General features: G+C 46.7%; 1 long non-coding RNA gene across 2 annotated transcripts in view; it reads right to left on the bottom strand.

Moving 5' to 3' along the window:
• Positions 1-1,114: 1,114 nt before the first annotated feature.
• Positions 1,115-16,219, bottom strand: part of LOC146893345 (uncharacterized) — a 30,740-nt gene continuing 15,635 nt past the window's right edge. For both annotated transcript variants that reach the window (XR_015003451.2, XR_015738670.1), the window contains 2 exons: positions 2,347-2,444; positions 1,115-1,448 (listed from right to left, as the gene is read on the bottom strand). This is a non-coding gene — a long non-coding RNA (uncharacterized LOC146893345). The remainder of the gene's footprint in view (positions 1,449-2,346; positions 2,445-16,219) is intronic.

Below are 16,219 nucleotides of genomic sequence, written 5' to 3'. Positions count from 1 at the left end.
AGAGCTAGCAGCGCCCCTTACTGAGCCCCAGGGGCTGTGACACATGACTGATGACCTCTGGGCTCAGACACCTAAGGCACATTCACCTATTAAAGGAGGTGCCACAGGGCTCTGTACGGACTCTAGGGTGCAACCTCCAAAGATGGAACCCCTGGGATGAGGCCCCTGACATCTTCTCCCCTGTCCCGTCTCCTTGCCAGGCTTCGTTGCACAATGGGTCTAGTGTCAACTCTGGGTTGAAGCCTGGACTCCTGGACAGCTCAGTCATTGGTGGAGTCTGGAACCTCAGACAAGGCTGGTCTTCCCGTTCCTCTTCCTTAGAGGGCTCCCAAAGTCCCAGATAAACACTAAGTTCAAGGCCTCCCTGAGGTCCACTAATCTGTACCTGCTGCCACACAAGGTGATCAGGGACCCAACAGAAGGACTAATGCTTGGTGCATAACCTTTTTATCCACCAATCCAATCTAGCCGCGTGCACACACCTGTGCAGATGTGTGTGTGTGTGTGTGTGTGTGTGTGTGTGTCTATGTGTGTTGAAGATGTGTACGTATGCATGCAAAGGCCAGAGGTCAGTCTTAGGCCTTGTCCCTTGGGTGTCATCTACCTTGTTTATTGAGACAGGGTATTTCACTACCCTGCACCTCACCATTTAGGCTGGGCTGGCACCTTCCCAAGACTGGGGTTACTAGTGTGTGCCACTATACCAAGGCTTTCTCGTATGAGTTTTTATGGGCCATCTCCCCAGCTCCAGTGCTGGTTTCCTGCCACTGTCCTTCTGTCTGTATTGTGCTTTGGATGCTGTTTGGCCACCAAAGCCCACGAAGAGGCTTGGTCTCCAGTGTGGAGGTAAGCCAGGGTATCCTGGGCAGACTGTGTATCTTGGGGTGGAGCCCTCGCAGGTGGACCCAGGACTTTCTAGAGCAAGCGAGCTCTCGCTCTGAAGGGACTGACTGATGGAAAGGAGAGCCGGTTGGCCTAAAGCAAGGCTGCCCCTCGTGTTTACCGCTTTCCACCATGGATTGAAGCAGTAGGGGTCCCCAAGAGAAGTGGATCCCACATGTCCACCCAGGCTAGGGCATCCCAGCCTCCAGCAGCATGAAATTAAACAAACCTCTTTTCTTTATGCATTGCTCAGCCTCGTTTATTCTGTGATAGCCACAGAAGATAGACTAAGACACATTGTCCGCCCCCTCACCAGCCCTCCTCAGAGTGATGTGGTCCAGGAGAGCTGCGGATCTACATTCCAGCATCTTCTGCCATCTGTTGAGGCTCTTGTGTGCTGCCTGGGCAGAAGTGGGGCTGGACCCATCTGTCTGTATCCGGTGCTGTGCAGGGTCACCTTCCACGTAGAGTGATGATGAAGCCGGCTGGTGATGCCTCCTGACGGAACCAGATTTGACTTCTATAATGGCCTGAGAAAAGGTCACGGCCTGAGACTCTGTATTACCCTGTCACAGAAATTAAAGAAAGAGTTTGGCACAATAAAAGGCTGTCTGCTCGGTGGCCTGCTCACCCTGGCCAGCTTCTTCCTGCTCTCTTTGCTGATAATGTGGATAAGGATCCTCTTAGTGTGGCAGGCAGGATAAATTGGCTCTCCCTCCTCACAGGCAAACCTCGGAAGGCAGTTGTCCCTCCAACCTCTACATATCATAGCTTGGGATGAAAATAGCCACAGGGGTGCAGGGGTCCTTTGGAAGAGTGTTGGTTCACCAGCTTTCTCCCTGTGCCTTTCCCAGAGTCACCCTACTCTTGCCTCAAAGGACAAAAATAGAAAATACCTCAAGGGCTAACCATGTGCTAAATGGTTCCCAATGGGGATGGCAGAAGTGTGGTGTGGGCCCAGAGGTGCAGGTGCAAGTTCCGTATTCTTATTTTTTAATTCATCCCCTCTCCCCCAGCTCTTTCCCTTACTGCCCTCTCATCTCATCCCACCCAATTTGAGATTTCTCCTTCTTCTTACTCTTCCTTCACCTCCTCCTCTTCTTCTCCTTTTCCTTACCTTCTTTCTGTTCCTCCTCCCCATCCTGTTCCTCCTCCCCTGCCTTTCTCTTCCCCCTCCCCTTCCTTCTTTCCTTCTCCTTTCTCCTTCTCCTCCTCCTCCTTCTCTTCCTCCTCTCCTTCCTCCTTTTCCTCCTCTCCTTCTTCTTCCTCTTCTTCTTTGTCTTCTTTCTTCTTTCCCCACCAAGTCTAGTTTATGTTGCTCAGCTGGTCTTAAAAGTAGGGCTCGCCCTGATGTATGGTCAACCTATCAAGGGTCACATCATTACAGAAAACTGAGTCTTCCTCTCCCGGCAGCTCACAAATGCCAGCAGCTCCTCTGCCAGTGAGGATTTCATGTCTACCCACCCTCTCCATGCTGGTCTTCTCATCTGGCTTCAGCTTGTGCAGGTCTTGTTCCTGCTGTCAATCTCCATGAGTTCCTAGGTGCATCTGTTCTGTTGTATCTGGAAAATACCATTTCCCTGAGGTTACCAACCACCTCTGGCTGCCGTTCCCTTGATGTTGCCCTGAAAAATCTTTCCACTCCTTCCTTGAAGATCCCCGAGTCTTGGGGAAAGAGGTATGGTCTGACTGCCCCATTTAGCACTGAACACTCCACAGTTCTTTGCACATTGACAGTTTGGGGAGGGGGTGTTCTCTGTACTAATTACCATTTACAATGAGAAGTTTCCATGATGGCCATTGAGAGATGCTTTGATCTATGAATCTGACAATAAGTCATTGGGAGCTAATTTAATAAACTGTGCATGGATTTGGACTTTCTGCTACATGTTTTGAATTTGTATTTTTTTTTTCAAAGTCACAGAAAATTAAGCCGCCTCCCATGGGGCAAACCCTGCCTGTTGGAAAGACCTTAGTCTCATCTCGGTGCAGGCTGAGATGCAGGCAGGACAGGAAGCATGCTGCTGAGCTGCAGACAGCTGTGGGGCCCGGCTACAGACATACTCGGAGCAGGACAGCTGAAGACTTGGAAGAGTGAGATGGTCTCTCAGCATTACTTAAGCTGATATTGGATGGAGTTCACCGGGGTACAGGCAGAATATTTCTTGGCAGCCTCTCAAGCCTCTCTCTTTCATTCCTTGCTTCAAATACAGGCTTGGTTTTTTTTTGTACCCTGGAAGGGTTTGCAGTGCACTCTTGGTCTCTCTGCATACATTTGAATTTCATAAAGAAGCCCATAGCCCGGGGAAGGCACTGCCACACTGCTGAACCACCACAATGTATCCTTCCCTGCTGCCGCAGTTCTGGGCCTTCTGGGGTGACCTGGTGGGGGTTGTTGTCCTGTGGGAAGGAAATGGAAGTCTTCCCAACTCCAGTGGTGGCTGTTGAGTAAAGCAGAGGGGAATATAAGATGTAAGAGAAGATCGAGGCAATGTCGTGGAGGAGGAAGATGCTGCTTCTCACCGCGTGCTGTGGGGACACTCTCTCCTAGGGTAGGAGCCACGGAGCAGAAAGCAGTTCCTGGGTTCTGCAGTCTAGCCCCAGCCTTACTCCCACCCTTGGCTGCTCCCAACATCTAGGCTATCCTGGCTTTGCTGACAACCAAGGTGGGTCACCTCAAGGAAGTAACCATTCAAAACTGTCAGAGGCCTTGCATCCCCGGTACCCACAAGCCTCAGCTCCGAACGACAGTGAAGCCCAGGGCTATACCATTTTCAGGTGAGCCTTGGCAAGGTGCCTCTGGGTATTACAGTCCTTGCAGGAGTATACAAACGGCCAAGGGGGCAAGAAGAAAGCCAGCACCGGTGGCTCTGTCTTCATTCAGGGAAGGTGTTTCTCTGATTATTTCCAAGGCCATGAGCCAAAGCATGCAAAATCATAATGTGTTTCCCCCCTCACTTTTTTATTATAAGAAATGGCCACCGTCCACAAATAGACGGAGAGCATAACAAACCCCTGTGTACTTGTCATGTGACCCCCATGGTGACATCAGTCTTTCTCCTGGTTGACATCCTTCCATTTCATTTCTTTGTAGTTTTAGTCAAAGTGTGCAGACACTGGAAACCACAAATCTTCATGCTCTGGTTTTGACATATGGAGAGGTTCACATCAACCAACACTTTACTACAATATGGAATCTCTCCACTGTCTGCAGTGTTGCTCCCAGGGAAAGTGTATTCCTTCCATTAGGTAGTCCTTATTATGTTATACGTGAGTTTTTTTTTGTGTGTGTGTGTGTGTTATATTATATATGAGTTTATATATGTATGTTATATGTTATATATTCTGTTATAAATGAGTTCATTATACACCGCAGGACTGTTTTCTCCTGTTGTATAATAAAACCCCTTTAAGCAGAACCATGGAGCACATATGCTTTCAGCACAGAATCTCTTCTGTTCGCTTTGAGTAACTGCAGTGAGGGCATCTGCCCTTCCACAGGCCTCCAGCCTCCTTGTTGTTCACAGTAGTCTTCTACTGTGGCTCCTTTGGGTTTTTTGTGATGATGGATAGTCAAGTTAACAGGATGTAGAAGGACCTAGAAGACAGCTCTTAGTGTATCAGTGAGGGAGTTTCCAGAGAGAATCGACTAAGACTCCTTCCAAGTGGCCAGCACCTTACGACGGACAGCTCAGAAATAAAGAAGTCCAACTCAGAAACAGTGCACACCCTGCCTGTCTTTGCCTTTCTGGAACAGTGTGTCTATTGCTGTTGCTTACACCAGACTCAGCGACTCTGTCCTTCCAACATGACGTCAATGTCATTGTCTCCCTGGGGACCCTCCAGGGCTCCCCGGCCTTTGGTACCAGCTGGGGCAGCTGGGGCATCTATTCTTGTGGGCTGGGCAGCTATCAGGTTCTCAGCCTCTCCAGCGCGTAGATGGTCATCGTTGGATTACTAGTCCCTATCAAGCAAGTCAATTTAATAAGTCACCTGCTTTAAAAGATTTATTTTATGTGCATGACTATGGATAAGTGTGTACAAGGGAGTGGAGGTGGCGACCAATGCCCAAAGCAGCATCAGATCCCCTGGAACGAGTTACAGGTGGCTATGAGCCAGCTGATGTGGGTGCTGGGAATTGAACTTAGGTCCTTTGTAAGAGCAGTATGAGCTCTTAACTCTTGAGCCATCGCTCCAGGCTTCTACCAAATTCCCATTTAGAATATACACGCATCCTATCTGGTCTTTTCCTCGCATCGTTCTGCCTAAAGTGCTTGTGTCTACCCTTCTGTGATGGACATGTGTGTTCTCTTCAGTTTGGATGATTGTGAACAGAGCGGCAGCAAATAATCACATGCAAAATTTTGTGTTCATGGCTCTTGAAAACCCACCCAGTGATGTACTCCTGAATAAGCATATAAGCGCACAAATAACTTTGGGAGACACCGTCAAAATGCTTTTAGAAACCGGACTAGGGCAGACGCTCCGTGAATAAGGTATCTGCCGCACAAGTGTATATCTCCAGCACTCATAGGAAGGCTGGGTAGGCATGCTGGCTCCTAGCACTCAGAAAACAGAGACAGGGGATCTCAGGGCAAGCTGGCTCACTAGACTAGCTAGACTAGTGTTCAGCCAGAGACCCAGCCTCCACAACTAAAGTGGCAGGTCTTTAAAGTAGACTCCTAATGTCAGCCTCAGGTTTCTACATACTCACACACACATACACACACACACACACACACACATGTAAACATGAAAACCCACATACACATACATGTGAAAAAGAATACAAATGCTTTTATAAATTGGCTGTAATGTTCTATGCTAACATTCTACACTCTCCTGAGTAATGCATGCTACTTCTTTTTGTTTGCTCCATATCCTTGTCAACACTTGGCATTGTCAGCCTTCCCATTTTAGCCCTTGTAGTGGGTGTAGCTGTGTGGTGTATCGCATTGTGAGTTCTAATTGCATTTATCTAATTACTATAAAATGTAGATTTGAATGTGTGTACTGGCCATTCACAAGCTTCTCTTTGTGCGATGCGTCTTCGAACCTGTTTTCTCTTTGTACCCAAACATCCCTAGTCTTATCGCAACCACTACGTGTTCCAAACCCAAGTGCTCCGTCAGACAGGCGTTCTGCTCTCATTTCCTCCCAGTTCAGGGCTTGCTATTTCATTTTCCTAATCAGATCGTTGGATGCGTTTTTAATTTTGAAGAAGTCTAATTTGTAATTGTTTTATTTTACAGTTATTACTTTCTGGTTCCTGTCTAGAAGAATCCCCACCCTTTTTAAACTACAGAAGCCTCTTTCTTTTATTTCCCTAAAAGCCTTTTAACGCAGGTTTTTAGTACCTGAGTCCACCGTGTATCCCATATTAATTTCCGTGCGCTGTGTAGGGCTTCTTCCATTCCCATGCGGACACCGCTTGTTCTAACAACGTTTGTTAAGATTTTCCTTTTCCTGTTCAAATGTTTTGGCATCGTTGTCAAAGCCCAACTGATCGTAGGAGTTGTAGAGCTATTTCTGACCTCACTATTCTGTCTCGGTGACCAATTTGTCTGTTACAATGGCAACGCCTCGCTGCTTCTGTGACTTCATGGTGGGTCGTGAGGTTAGGAAGTGTGTGTCTCTTCATATTTTCCCTAGATTGGTTGGTTACTGTAGCCATGAGCTCTTTGGTTTCCCACCCTTATTGTTTTTGCTTTTGAAGATACGGAGCTCCGGGTAGTCTTCAATTCTCAATCCTCCTGCCTCAGATTCCTGAGTGCTATGATTTTAGGTATAGGCAGCCACCGACAAGCCAAGAAGCAAGCTCTCAGTGGAACTCAATTGCACCTGACTCCATACAAATTTGAGAAGCATAGTCCCAAATTATAAATAAAATAAAAAACTGAAAAAAATATATTTTAATTATGTTAAATTTTTAAAATTATACTTATTCATTTTTGTGCATGCATGCATGTGTGTGCATGCATACACATGCACTTATATTATGGTGCATGCGCAGAGGACAACTTTCGGAAGTCAGTTGTTTTCCTCCACCATGTGAGTTCCAGGAATTGAACTCAGATCATCAGGCTTGGCCACAGACACCTCTATCCACTGAGCCATCTCAACGGCCCCCAATTTCTTTTCCTTTTTTTTTTTTTAATTTTTAAAAGAACTGAGCTGAAACTATGATGAAAGGATAATTTCCATCTCCATAACATTGGAACCACGGACATAGCTCCTTATTTTTTTTTTATGAAATAATTATTTCCAGAATTCTAAAATACATTGTAAAAACTATGACACAATTTTCATTTCTCTCGGAAAGTATTTGATGGCTTTATCTACAGAAGCTATGGCAGTTCGCACATGAAATGATCTCCGCGGGCTGTGTCTGAACACTGGGTTCCTGAGCAGCTGTCCTGGAAAGCCGGGGAACATACAGGAGGCGGGGGCTCACTGGCGTGTGGGCGGGGCTTGAGGTTAGGTAGCCCAGCCTGCTTCCTGTACTCTTCCCGTCTCTCCTTCAGGACTGGGGATGCTTGTGACAACCAGGCAAACCATACTGCTGTCACTATGCCTTCCCCACTGTGATGGGCTGTATCCCCAAGAACTCTAAGTCAAGAAAAACCCTTCCTCCTTTAAGATGCTTTTTGTGAGCTATTTGGCCACAGTAAAAAAACAAAAACAACAACAAAATCCTCACTAGTATAAGGACTTACTGATCCTTTGACGAAGTAATTCCTGCCACGGATGATGTACTGTAAGCCTTCAAACTTCCATGCTGAAGCCCTAAACCCAGATACCATGGGACTTCACTTGAAGATAGGGCTTTGAAAAAGGAAAAAAATGTTAAGTAGGGCCATTATATAAGGTTCTACTCTGACAGGAGTTTTGACTGTAGAAGAGGGACTCTCTTCCCCACCATGCCCACACATGAGCACAAAGCACAAAAGTAGGAAAAGCCGAGAGAGGGAACCATGAGATGGCGGTCCATCCAAAGCCAGGAAGCAAGCCCCCTTGCTAGACCTCAACCACCCCATCAGATTCAAGATTCAAAATCTATGATAAAAACTTCTGCTGCTTAACTCACAAATCCATCGTTTTTGTTATGACATCACAAGAAGATTAATGTGCGTAGTCATTTATTTTTTAAAAATATTTGAAATTAGCTTTAGTTATCTGTGTATGCATATGTACCTGTGTCTGGGTAAGTGTGTGTAAGAGCTAACTTCTCAGAGTCCGCATGAGGGAGCTGGAGTAACAGGCAACTGTGAGGTGCCCACCGTGGGTGCTGGGATCCGAACTCTCTCTGCAAGAAGAGCAAGCTCCCTTAAAAGCTGAGCCATCTCTCCAGCCCCTCCATTCATTTTTGAAGAATAGTTTAGCTGGGTCTAGAATTCTGTGAGGCAGACAATCTTTCTTTCAGTTCCTTGTGAATCCATGTTCCAATGTCTTCCAGCCTCCTTCCTCCCCGATGAGAAGTTATCCAGCTCTCTGACCACTTAGGAAGTCTCTCTCTATTTTTGGATTTTTCCTTCTTTGATTGTGATGGACCCACATGTGAATCTCTCGGGGTCTCTCCTTCCCTTCTTCTAGAACCACGAATATGGTCTCTACAATGGCTTTATTTAGTCTTGTTGATTTATGAGGCTGCGTTCATTTTCTTTTCCACTATCTTTTCTCTACTCTTCTCGGTGGATAATTTATATTGAGCTATCTTCAAATTAACTGTCTTTTCTTCTTCTGTCTCCAATCAATCACCAAGCAATTCAAGGAATTGCTTTCACTCTTTCATTTAGGTCATGTACATTTCCGGTGTTGAACCACACCACCCAATACAATACCGATGGGGTATCAATTTTAACTCACTCAAATGAAATAAAATTAACTTGTGATCCATTTCTAGTGCTCAAAAACTCTGTTACCATTGACCATAGTGCTGAAAAATACGATGCAGAGAGAGAGAATGCTCTCCTTCATAATCAGGGGGCTGGTGTCCTTTTGCTCTACCTAGGAACTGTGGGTTAGTCAGGAGAAGCTCTCAGGTGTTCCTGTTGGGCAAGCTTCTACACTCCTGGGTGTTTACCAGCAGAGGGCAGCACTGGGAAGGCAGGCGCGGTAACCGAGGATGCTCTCTGGTGTTCCAGCTCTTGTGCAGACTTTGGCTAGCAGGACCCTTAGCCATCTGTCTAACCGAACAAATGTTCCAGCTCTTGTGAAGGTACGGGAAATCAAGATTCCTTTGTCCTTGGCATCAGGTCGTGTTGCATCTTCCAAAGCCGACCCAGGCATCAGGATTCCTCGGCACCTCACAGCAAACTACTGTGAAGGCTTCCAGACCTGGGAAGTCTGAGGTCTGTGACCCTAGAAGCGTGACGGCACTCTGGGATCTTCGAGCAGCCCGGCCTGTGTCCTCTCTTCTTGTTCCCTTAGAGCCTTCTCTCCTCCTCCAGCCTTGGCAATTCATCTTTCTGCCATCATCCGTGTTCCTGCTCTGGTCACTTCCCCCAAATGTTTAGCTGGTGTTTCTTCAGTTGTCCATCAGCCAGGCCCTGTCACCTAGGCTGCTCAGCTGTCACCGAGGCTGCCACTCCTCTGTGCTTGTCATGGGTGACACTCTGCTCTCTCTGCTGTCCTGTTCTTCATCCTCAGATTAGTTGCACAACGAAAGAGAGGCAAGGAAAGACCACTCCAGAGACGTTTTATCGGGCTTAAGATTGCAAACTGGAAGAGACAGGAGTATGTCTCCTGTCCACCTAAGTGAGCCGAATGATTTGTTTGACATACACAGAAAAGTTCTTTCTGTTTTGATCACAGAAAACTTGATATGTAAATGAGGGTTTGGATTTGCACCAATCACAGAACTGCGTCTTTGGTACCAGTCACAGCAGTCCTGCTAGGCCACCAAAGGAAATGCCTCCCACTAATGACTGCAGGGTCATGCAGAGTTCATTGTGGCTTGCATTACCAAAGTGTCCAATACACTGCAGGAAGCAATCATGACCGAGGCTGCACCTAAAGGAGCCAGAGTAATTAAACACAATTGTTCTTTGATTTTCTTGAGTGTCTGTTCAGAAGAACAGTCTTGGCATGAGGATAGTTCAGCTGGCTGCCTGCCTGACAGCCCTTCAGCTCAACGAAGAAGCCAGGGCAGTAAGAGAAAGCCCAGCAGCTGCCAATTAAGGAGTCAGATTGCCCCAGCCCTCCGGCATCTTTGCTTATTTACACCAATAATGACTTTAGTAGTGTTTCCCCGGTTAACACCTGCTCAGTGCTTCGGAGAAAGGAGGTGCCGTAGCTACTTCTCTAACGCTGTGGCAAAACACCATGACCAAGGCAACTTAAAATGGAAAGGATCTTTAACTGGGCTTACGGTTTCAGAGGATTAGAGTCCACAATGGCAGAGCAAGGCACGGCCGCAGGAACAGCTGAGAGCTCACAGCTCGATCCACAAACAGAAGGCAGAGAGAGCTAACTCAAAATGACGTGAACCTTTTGAAAACGCAGATTCCATCTCCAGGATAACCTTCATCCTGCAAGTTCACACCTCCTAATCCTCCACAAACAGCCACCATCTGGAGACCCATGCTTTCTAATATGTGAACCTATGGGGGTCATTCTCATTCAAACCACACAGGAGAGTCCCCTTATCTGTCTCAATACTACTGTAAAAAGGGTTTTCAGTTAATCTTTGTGGGTTAAAACATATGTGTGTGGCTGGAGAGATGGCTCAGTGGTTAAGAGCACAGGCTGCTCTTCCAGAGGTCCTGAGTTCAATTCCCAGCAACCACATGGTGGCTCACAACCATCTGTAATGAGGTCTGGTGCCCTCTTCTGGTGCACGGGCATACATGGAGGCAGAATGTTGTATACATAATAAAAATAAATCTTTAAAAAAAAAACGTACGTGTGTATGATTCACGTATGTGTGTGTGTGAGCATCCATGTGTGTGAGTATGGGTGTGACCCTGTCACGGTGTGCATGTCAAGGTCAGAGGACAACCTCAAGTGTCAATCCTCACCTTCCACCTTCTCTGAGACAGGGACAGTTTGCTATTGAACTTGTCATATACCTGGCTGGCTGGCCTGTGAGCCTCTGGAGATTCTGCTCTCTTCCACTGTGGTGGTTTGAATAGGAACGGCCCTCACAGACTCATAGGTTTGAATGTTTGATCGTAGGGAGTGATGCTGCTTAACAGAGACGCTACCTAGCAATGTGATATTGTTGGAGGACGTGTGTCACTGGAGATGGGCTTTGGGGTTTCAAATGCTCAAACCAGGCCCAGTCTCTCACCTTCCCTCTGTCTCTTGGCTCCTTTTCCAGCACCATGTCTGCCTGTGTGCCACCGTGCTTCCTACCGTGGTGATAATGGACTAAAACCTCTGAAACTGCAAGCCAACCAGTCCCAATTAAAATTTTTCCTTTATAGGAGTTGCCGTGGTCATGGTGTCTCTTCACAGCAATAAAAACCTTAACTAAGACAGCCCCCATCTCTCTGTAAGAGCTACCTCACCCAGCTTTACATGGGTCCTTGGGATTCGAATTCAGATCCTCATACTGGCATAGCAGGTGCCCTTATCCGCTGAGCCACTTCCCCAGCCCCAGTCTGCTCTTTTCAGTAGTTCCTGCCTCTTTAACAGGATTCCCTACTTTGCGTATATCTCCTATAGGCATACAATTCTCCATAAAAATGTTGAAGATACTTACAGTGATGCTGAATTCCTTATCAGTTACAACATCTGGATCATTTGGGTTGGTTTATATTAATTCCCCCCCCCCCTTGAATATAAGCAACTTTGGATGCCTTCTTAACTGCCCAGTGATTTTTGACTGGATACCCAGCAACTCAGGAAACTGTATCCCTGGAGCTCCCTGAGGGACTCATGGGCACCTCAATAGACCAGCAAATCTCTAATCCTTGGTTGCCATTACCACCTACAGAACCTCAGGAAGGGCCTTGTGAGCCTTGTAAGATCCAGGAACTTCCTGACACCTGTGAGTCACTTTGTTCCTGAGCCTTGGATATTTTCTTTGTCTTTATGGGTCTTCAGGAGCCTGCCCGTAGGAAGGGCTGTTTCAATTCAGAGACCATTGCTGCATGACAAGGTCTCATACACTGAATGATGGGGTCCATGGTCATCAACACCTCTGGTTGCAGTTGGCAGTGTCTCGAAGGAGTATAGCATACAGTCAGTGAACCTGGAACATTCCGTCCTGAGTGCACATTTCCCTTCCATCCTCCTAAAATCCTGAAACTCTTAGGACTGAGCATAAACAGAAAAAAAAAAATCAAATAAAAACTAGAGATATAATCTTGGAGTGTTTTTTTTTCCTCCAAGGGAAGAAATTGCAGAGCAGAAACATCTAATCAACATTATTACCACATCCACCCAAAAGAATTCTCCTTAAGCCACCTACTCACACCCCCAGGTCACACGCCTACAGATGTCGACAACACAGCAATAATTTGACATAAGTTGCACACGTGGGTACCGGGAAGGCAGGTGGCATAAACTCAAAGCCCGATCCTGCCATGCTCTACCTGCGTGGGCTGAGAAAATAAAGTCGGGACCTCTCAAAGCCACAGTTTAGTCATCGACGAAACTGGGGTAATAACAGCTGTCTCAAAGGGTGGTTAGGAAAGCTAAATGTTAAAGCATGGGAGCTCCCATCAGGACACAAAGACTGTCAAGAGTTCACCTTCTGTCTTCCTGTAGCTCTCCTTACGGCTCAGCCAATACCTGAGGTTTCAGTGGAGAGAACGAGAGACGAGCACATCTGCAAGACACCTCAAACCCAAGCCCACCCAACCCAAAAGCCAACTGGGGGTAATGATTCTCTAGACACGTGCCCTTTTCCCAGTATGCTGGCTGGTTTTTAGTCAACTTGACACAAGCTACGTCATCTGGGAGGAGGAGGCCTCCACCGAGAAAATGCCTCCATCACGTTGGCCTGTGGGCACATCTGTAGACCCTTTTCTTCATTGCTGATGATGGATGAGGGAGGACCCAGCCCATTGTGGGTGGTGGTACCCTAGGCAGGTGGTCCTGCGTGGTCTAAGAAAGGTTGAATGAGCCAAGAGGAGCAATCCCGTAAACAGCAGTTCTTCGCAGCATCAGCTTCATTCAGTTCCTGCCCTGACTCCCCTCCGTGGTGGGCTACAACTGTAAGCTGAATTACGCCCTTTCCTCCCCAAGTTGTTTCTGGGCATGATGTTTAGCACTGCAATAGAATGCAAACTAGACCACCCGGAGAGCCCCTGAGCACCGCATGGTCTATTCCAAGAGAACTTTATTCCATACCATAGCTGCCTTGGGACCACATCTCCATAAAGCCCTCCAGCTTGAGAGACCATCCAAGGACTAAGTCCCTTTGAAGCATTTGGTGGCCAGATAAGAGGAAAATCACTCTGGAAAGCTGCTACCCTGTAGTATGAGGGCTGGCTTGTTGGGGTTTCTGTCCTTCCCAGTACCCCAACAGCCGGCAAGCAACAAAGAAAAATTACACACAGGACTCCATAAGGTTATAAACTGATTGGCCCATTAGGTCAGGCTTCTTGTTAACTCTTATAACATATATTACCCCATTATCCTTATCTATGTTAGCCACATGGGCTCAGTACCTTTCTCAGTGTGACAGCTTACATGTTGCCTCTTCGGTGGTCTCCGCAGGAGTGGCTGAGAGAGAGCTTCTGCTTCCAGAATACTCCCAGTCTCTTTGCTCCACCCCTACTTCCTGTCTGGCTTTCCTGCCTATACTGCCTGCCTGGCCAATCAGCGTTTTATTAAAATATGATTGACAGAATACAGATAATTCTCCCGCACCATTTCCCTCTTTTTTTTTTTAAACAAAGGAAAATACCCATAATCCATTTGTTGGGAATGTGGGCGTAGTATTTCAGGCTACTTCCTGCTGGTTGGGGGCGCTGATAGTCTTAAGGGGACCTAAAGAAAATTTAGAGTTATAATCAAGTCATGACTGGAATATCCTGTGAGTCTCGATCATCTCAGGCAGCAGTCTTGGATCAGTTCTGGATGTAGACCTCTGTCATCTGGGCCATCTGTTCCTATCGGAGATTTTTCAGGTGGCCTCCCTTGGTCAAAGGTGATTATTCTTAACTCTGAATAAATCCAGAGTCTCTCGTTTTCTGTGGAAACAAAAGCAAAACCTCTTCTCCAAAGTAACATACCTTTTGACTTCAGTTTTGAAGCCAAGGTATTTTCAAAATTCCTATCTTGGGTTAGTTCAGCAGCATTTATAAACAAAAGTCTTTTAGCAGTTGTTGCTCCTTCCTCAGCAATCAAACAATTTAAAGAGAGCATAAAAGCATACAGTATGAAGATTCTCTGTGCATTTTCCATCTTTATGTGGCTTTATTTTAACCTCTATTTCTTTTATTTTTACTTTTACTTTTTGAGACAGGATCTTTGTATATCTTTGTCCTGGAATAACACTGTAGACCAGGCTGTCTTTGAACTCACAGAGATCCTCCTGTCTCTGCCTCCCCAGTGCTGGGATTAAAGGTGTATGCTACCACACCTTGAACTCACAGAGATCTGTCTCTGCCTCCCAGGCATTGGGATTAAAGGCGTGTACTACCACACCTTGAGGTCACAGGTCAATCTACCTCTACCCCTTGAAGTCACAGAGGTCAATATGCCTCTGCCTCCCAGGCATTGGGATTAAAGGTGTGTACCACCACACCCAACTACTCTCTTTCTTTCCTTTTAACTTTAAGAACTTTAACTTTTAGCCTGCATATACACACTGTAAACCATTTAGAGGTTTTCTTCCTCTTTGAATCTCTCTTTATTGTATATTTTTCTTTTTCTGGCTATATGAGTCTAAAACCGTGGCTTTGACGGCCAGACTCATGGTAGAGGTACCACTGGAGCCTTTTACTGCCACAACTCTATGGCGTTTCAAGGTCCTTGCCAGCAAGCTGCAGCATTCTGCTCACAGACCACACTCAGTCGGACTGCCTGCCTGAAAGAGTCAGAGTTTGCTCTGGCAGGACAGCCCACATAGCCGGCATTTTAAAACAGCACAGCTTTTCTCCTGCTACAGCTGAAAACTGAAAAGAATGCGTTCAGCTTGTCATCAACAACATTTAAGTGTTTTGTGGCAGGACCTCTTTAAAGAGCTGCAAGGTTTTGCAGCTAAAGCTGAGTCAGGAAGCCTCTCTCAGATGAGAGCGCTTGCTTGCCTCTAGCAAGCAAAGTAGACCTGAGAAATTGCTGCCACCAAGAAGCCATGCTTTACTCTATTCTTTTCCAAGCTTTCTCAGGCTTTCTGTGGATTCAGTTATCCACGTCTGGGCGCCATATGTAACATGAGGGCTGGCTTGTTGGGGTTTCTGTCCTTCCCAGTACCCCAACAGCCGGCAAGCAACAAAGAAAAATTACACACAGGACTCCATAAGGTTATAAACTGATTGGCCCATTAGGTCAGGCTTCTTGTTAACTCTTATAACATATATTACCCCATTATCCTTATCTATGTTAGCCACATGGGCTCAGTACCTTTCTCAGTGTGACAGCTTACATGTTGCCTCTTCGGTGGTCTCCGCAGGAGTGGCTGAGAGAGAGCTTCTGCTTCCAGAATACTCCCAGTCTCTTTGCTCCACCCCTACTTCCTGTCTGGCTTTCCTGCCTATACTGCCTGCCTGGCCAATCAGCGTTTTATTAAAATATGATTGACAGAATACAGATAATTCTCCCGCACCACTACCCCATCCCCTGTGATAATTAACATTGATTGTCAATATAACAGGATGTAGAATCGCCATGGAAACAGACCCCTGGCCGTGTCTGCAGGGGTCTTTCTAGAGTAGGTTGAGTGAGGTGGGAAGTGCTACCCTAACGAAGGCTGGGGCCCTGGATTGGATGCGAAGGAGAAAATGAGAGGAGCAGCCTGCCTTGTTCTCCACTTCCTGACCACGGATACAACGTGACCGGCTGCCTCAACATCCCGTCGCTGCCGTACCTTCGTAAGAAATAGACTGCTACGGTCTGCTTTCAATATGAGGTGCACTTGGAGGTCCCTGGAGTTAAGGACAAACCAGAGGTGCTAGGCCTCTCTCTCCCCTAGCAGCTGCTAAACTTGGGACTCTAAAAGTTACAGATGGTCTGCACATGGCTGAATCCAGCATTGGAAAGCGGAGTCAGTTCTAAGCCCCCAATTGTTCTCTGGATGAGGTTTTGTGACTCAGGCCAATGAGATGAGGTGTTTAGGGTGGGTGCAATGGGATTCTTCAAGGCTGAAGGAAATTTAAATCCATTGTCTTGCACAGAGTCAGACTCTGGCTGTTTCTGCATTTTCTCTGTGTTGGGTTCTTTC

Source organism: Myodes glareolus, chromosome 9 (assembly GCF_982192425.1).
Source record: "Myodes glareolus chromosome 9, mMyoGla1.1, whole genome shotgun sequence".
Classification (NCBI taxonomy): domain Eukaryota; kingdom Metazoa; phylum Chordata; class Mammalia; order Rodentia; family Cricetidae; genus Myodes; species Myodes glareolus.
The sequence above is the reverse complement of the archived record's forward strand: the minus strand, read 5'-3'. Positions and strand labels throughout refer to the sequence as shown.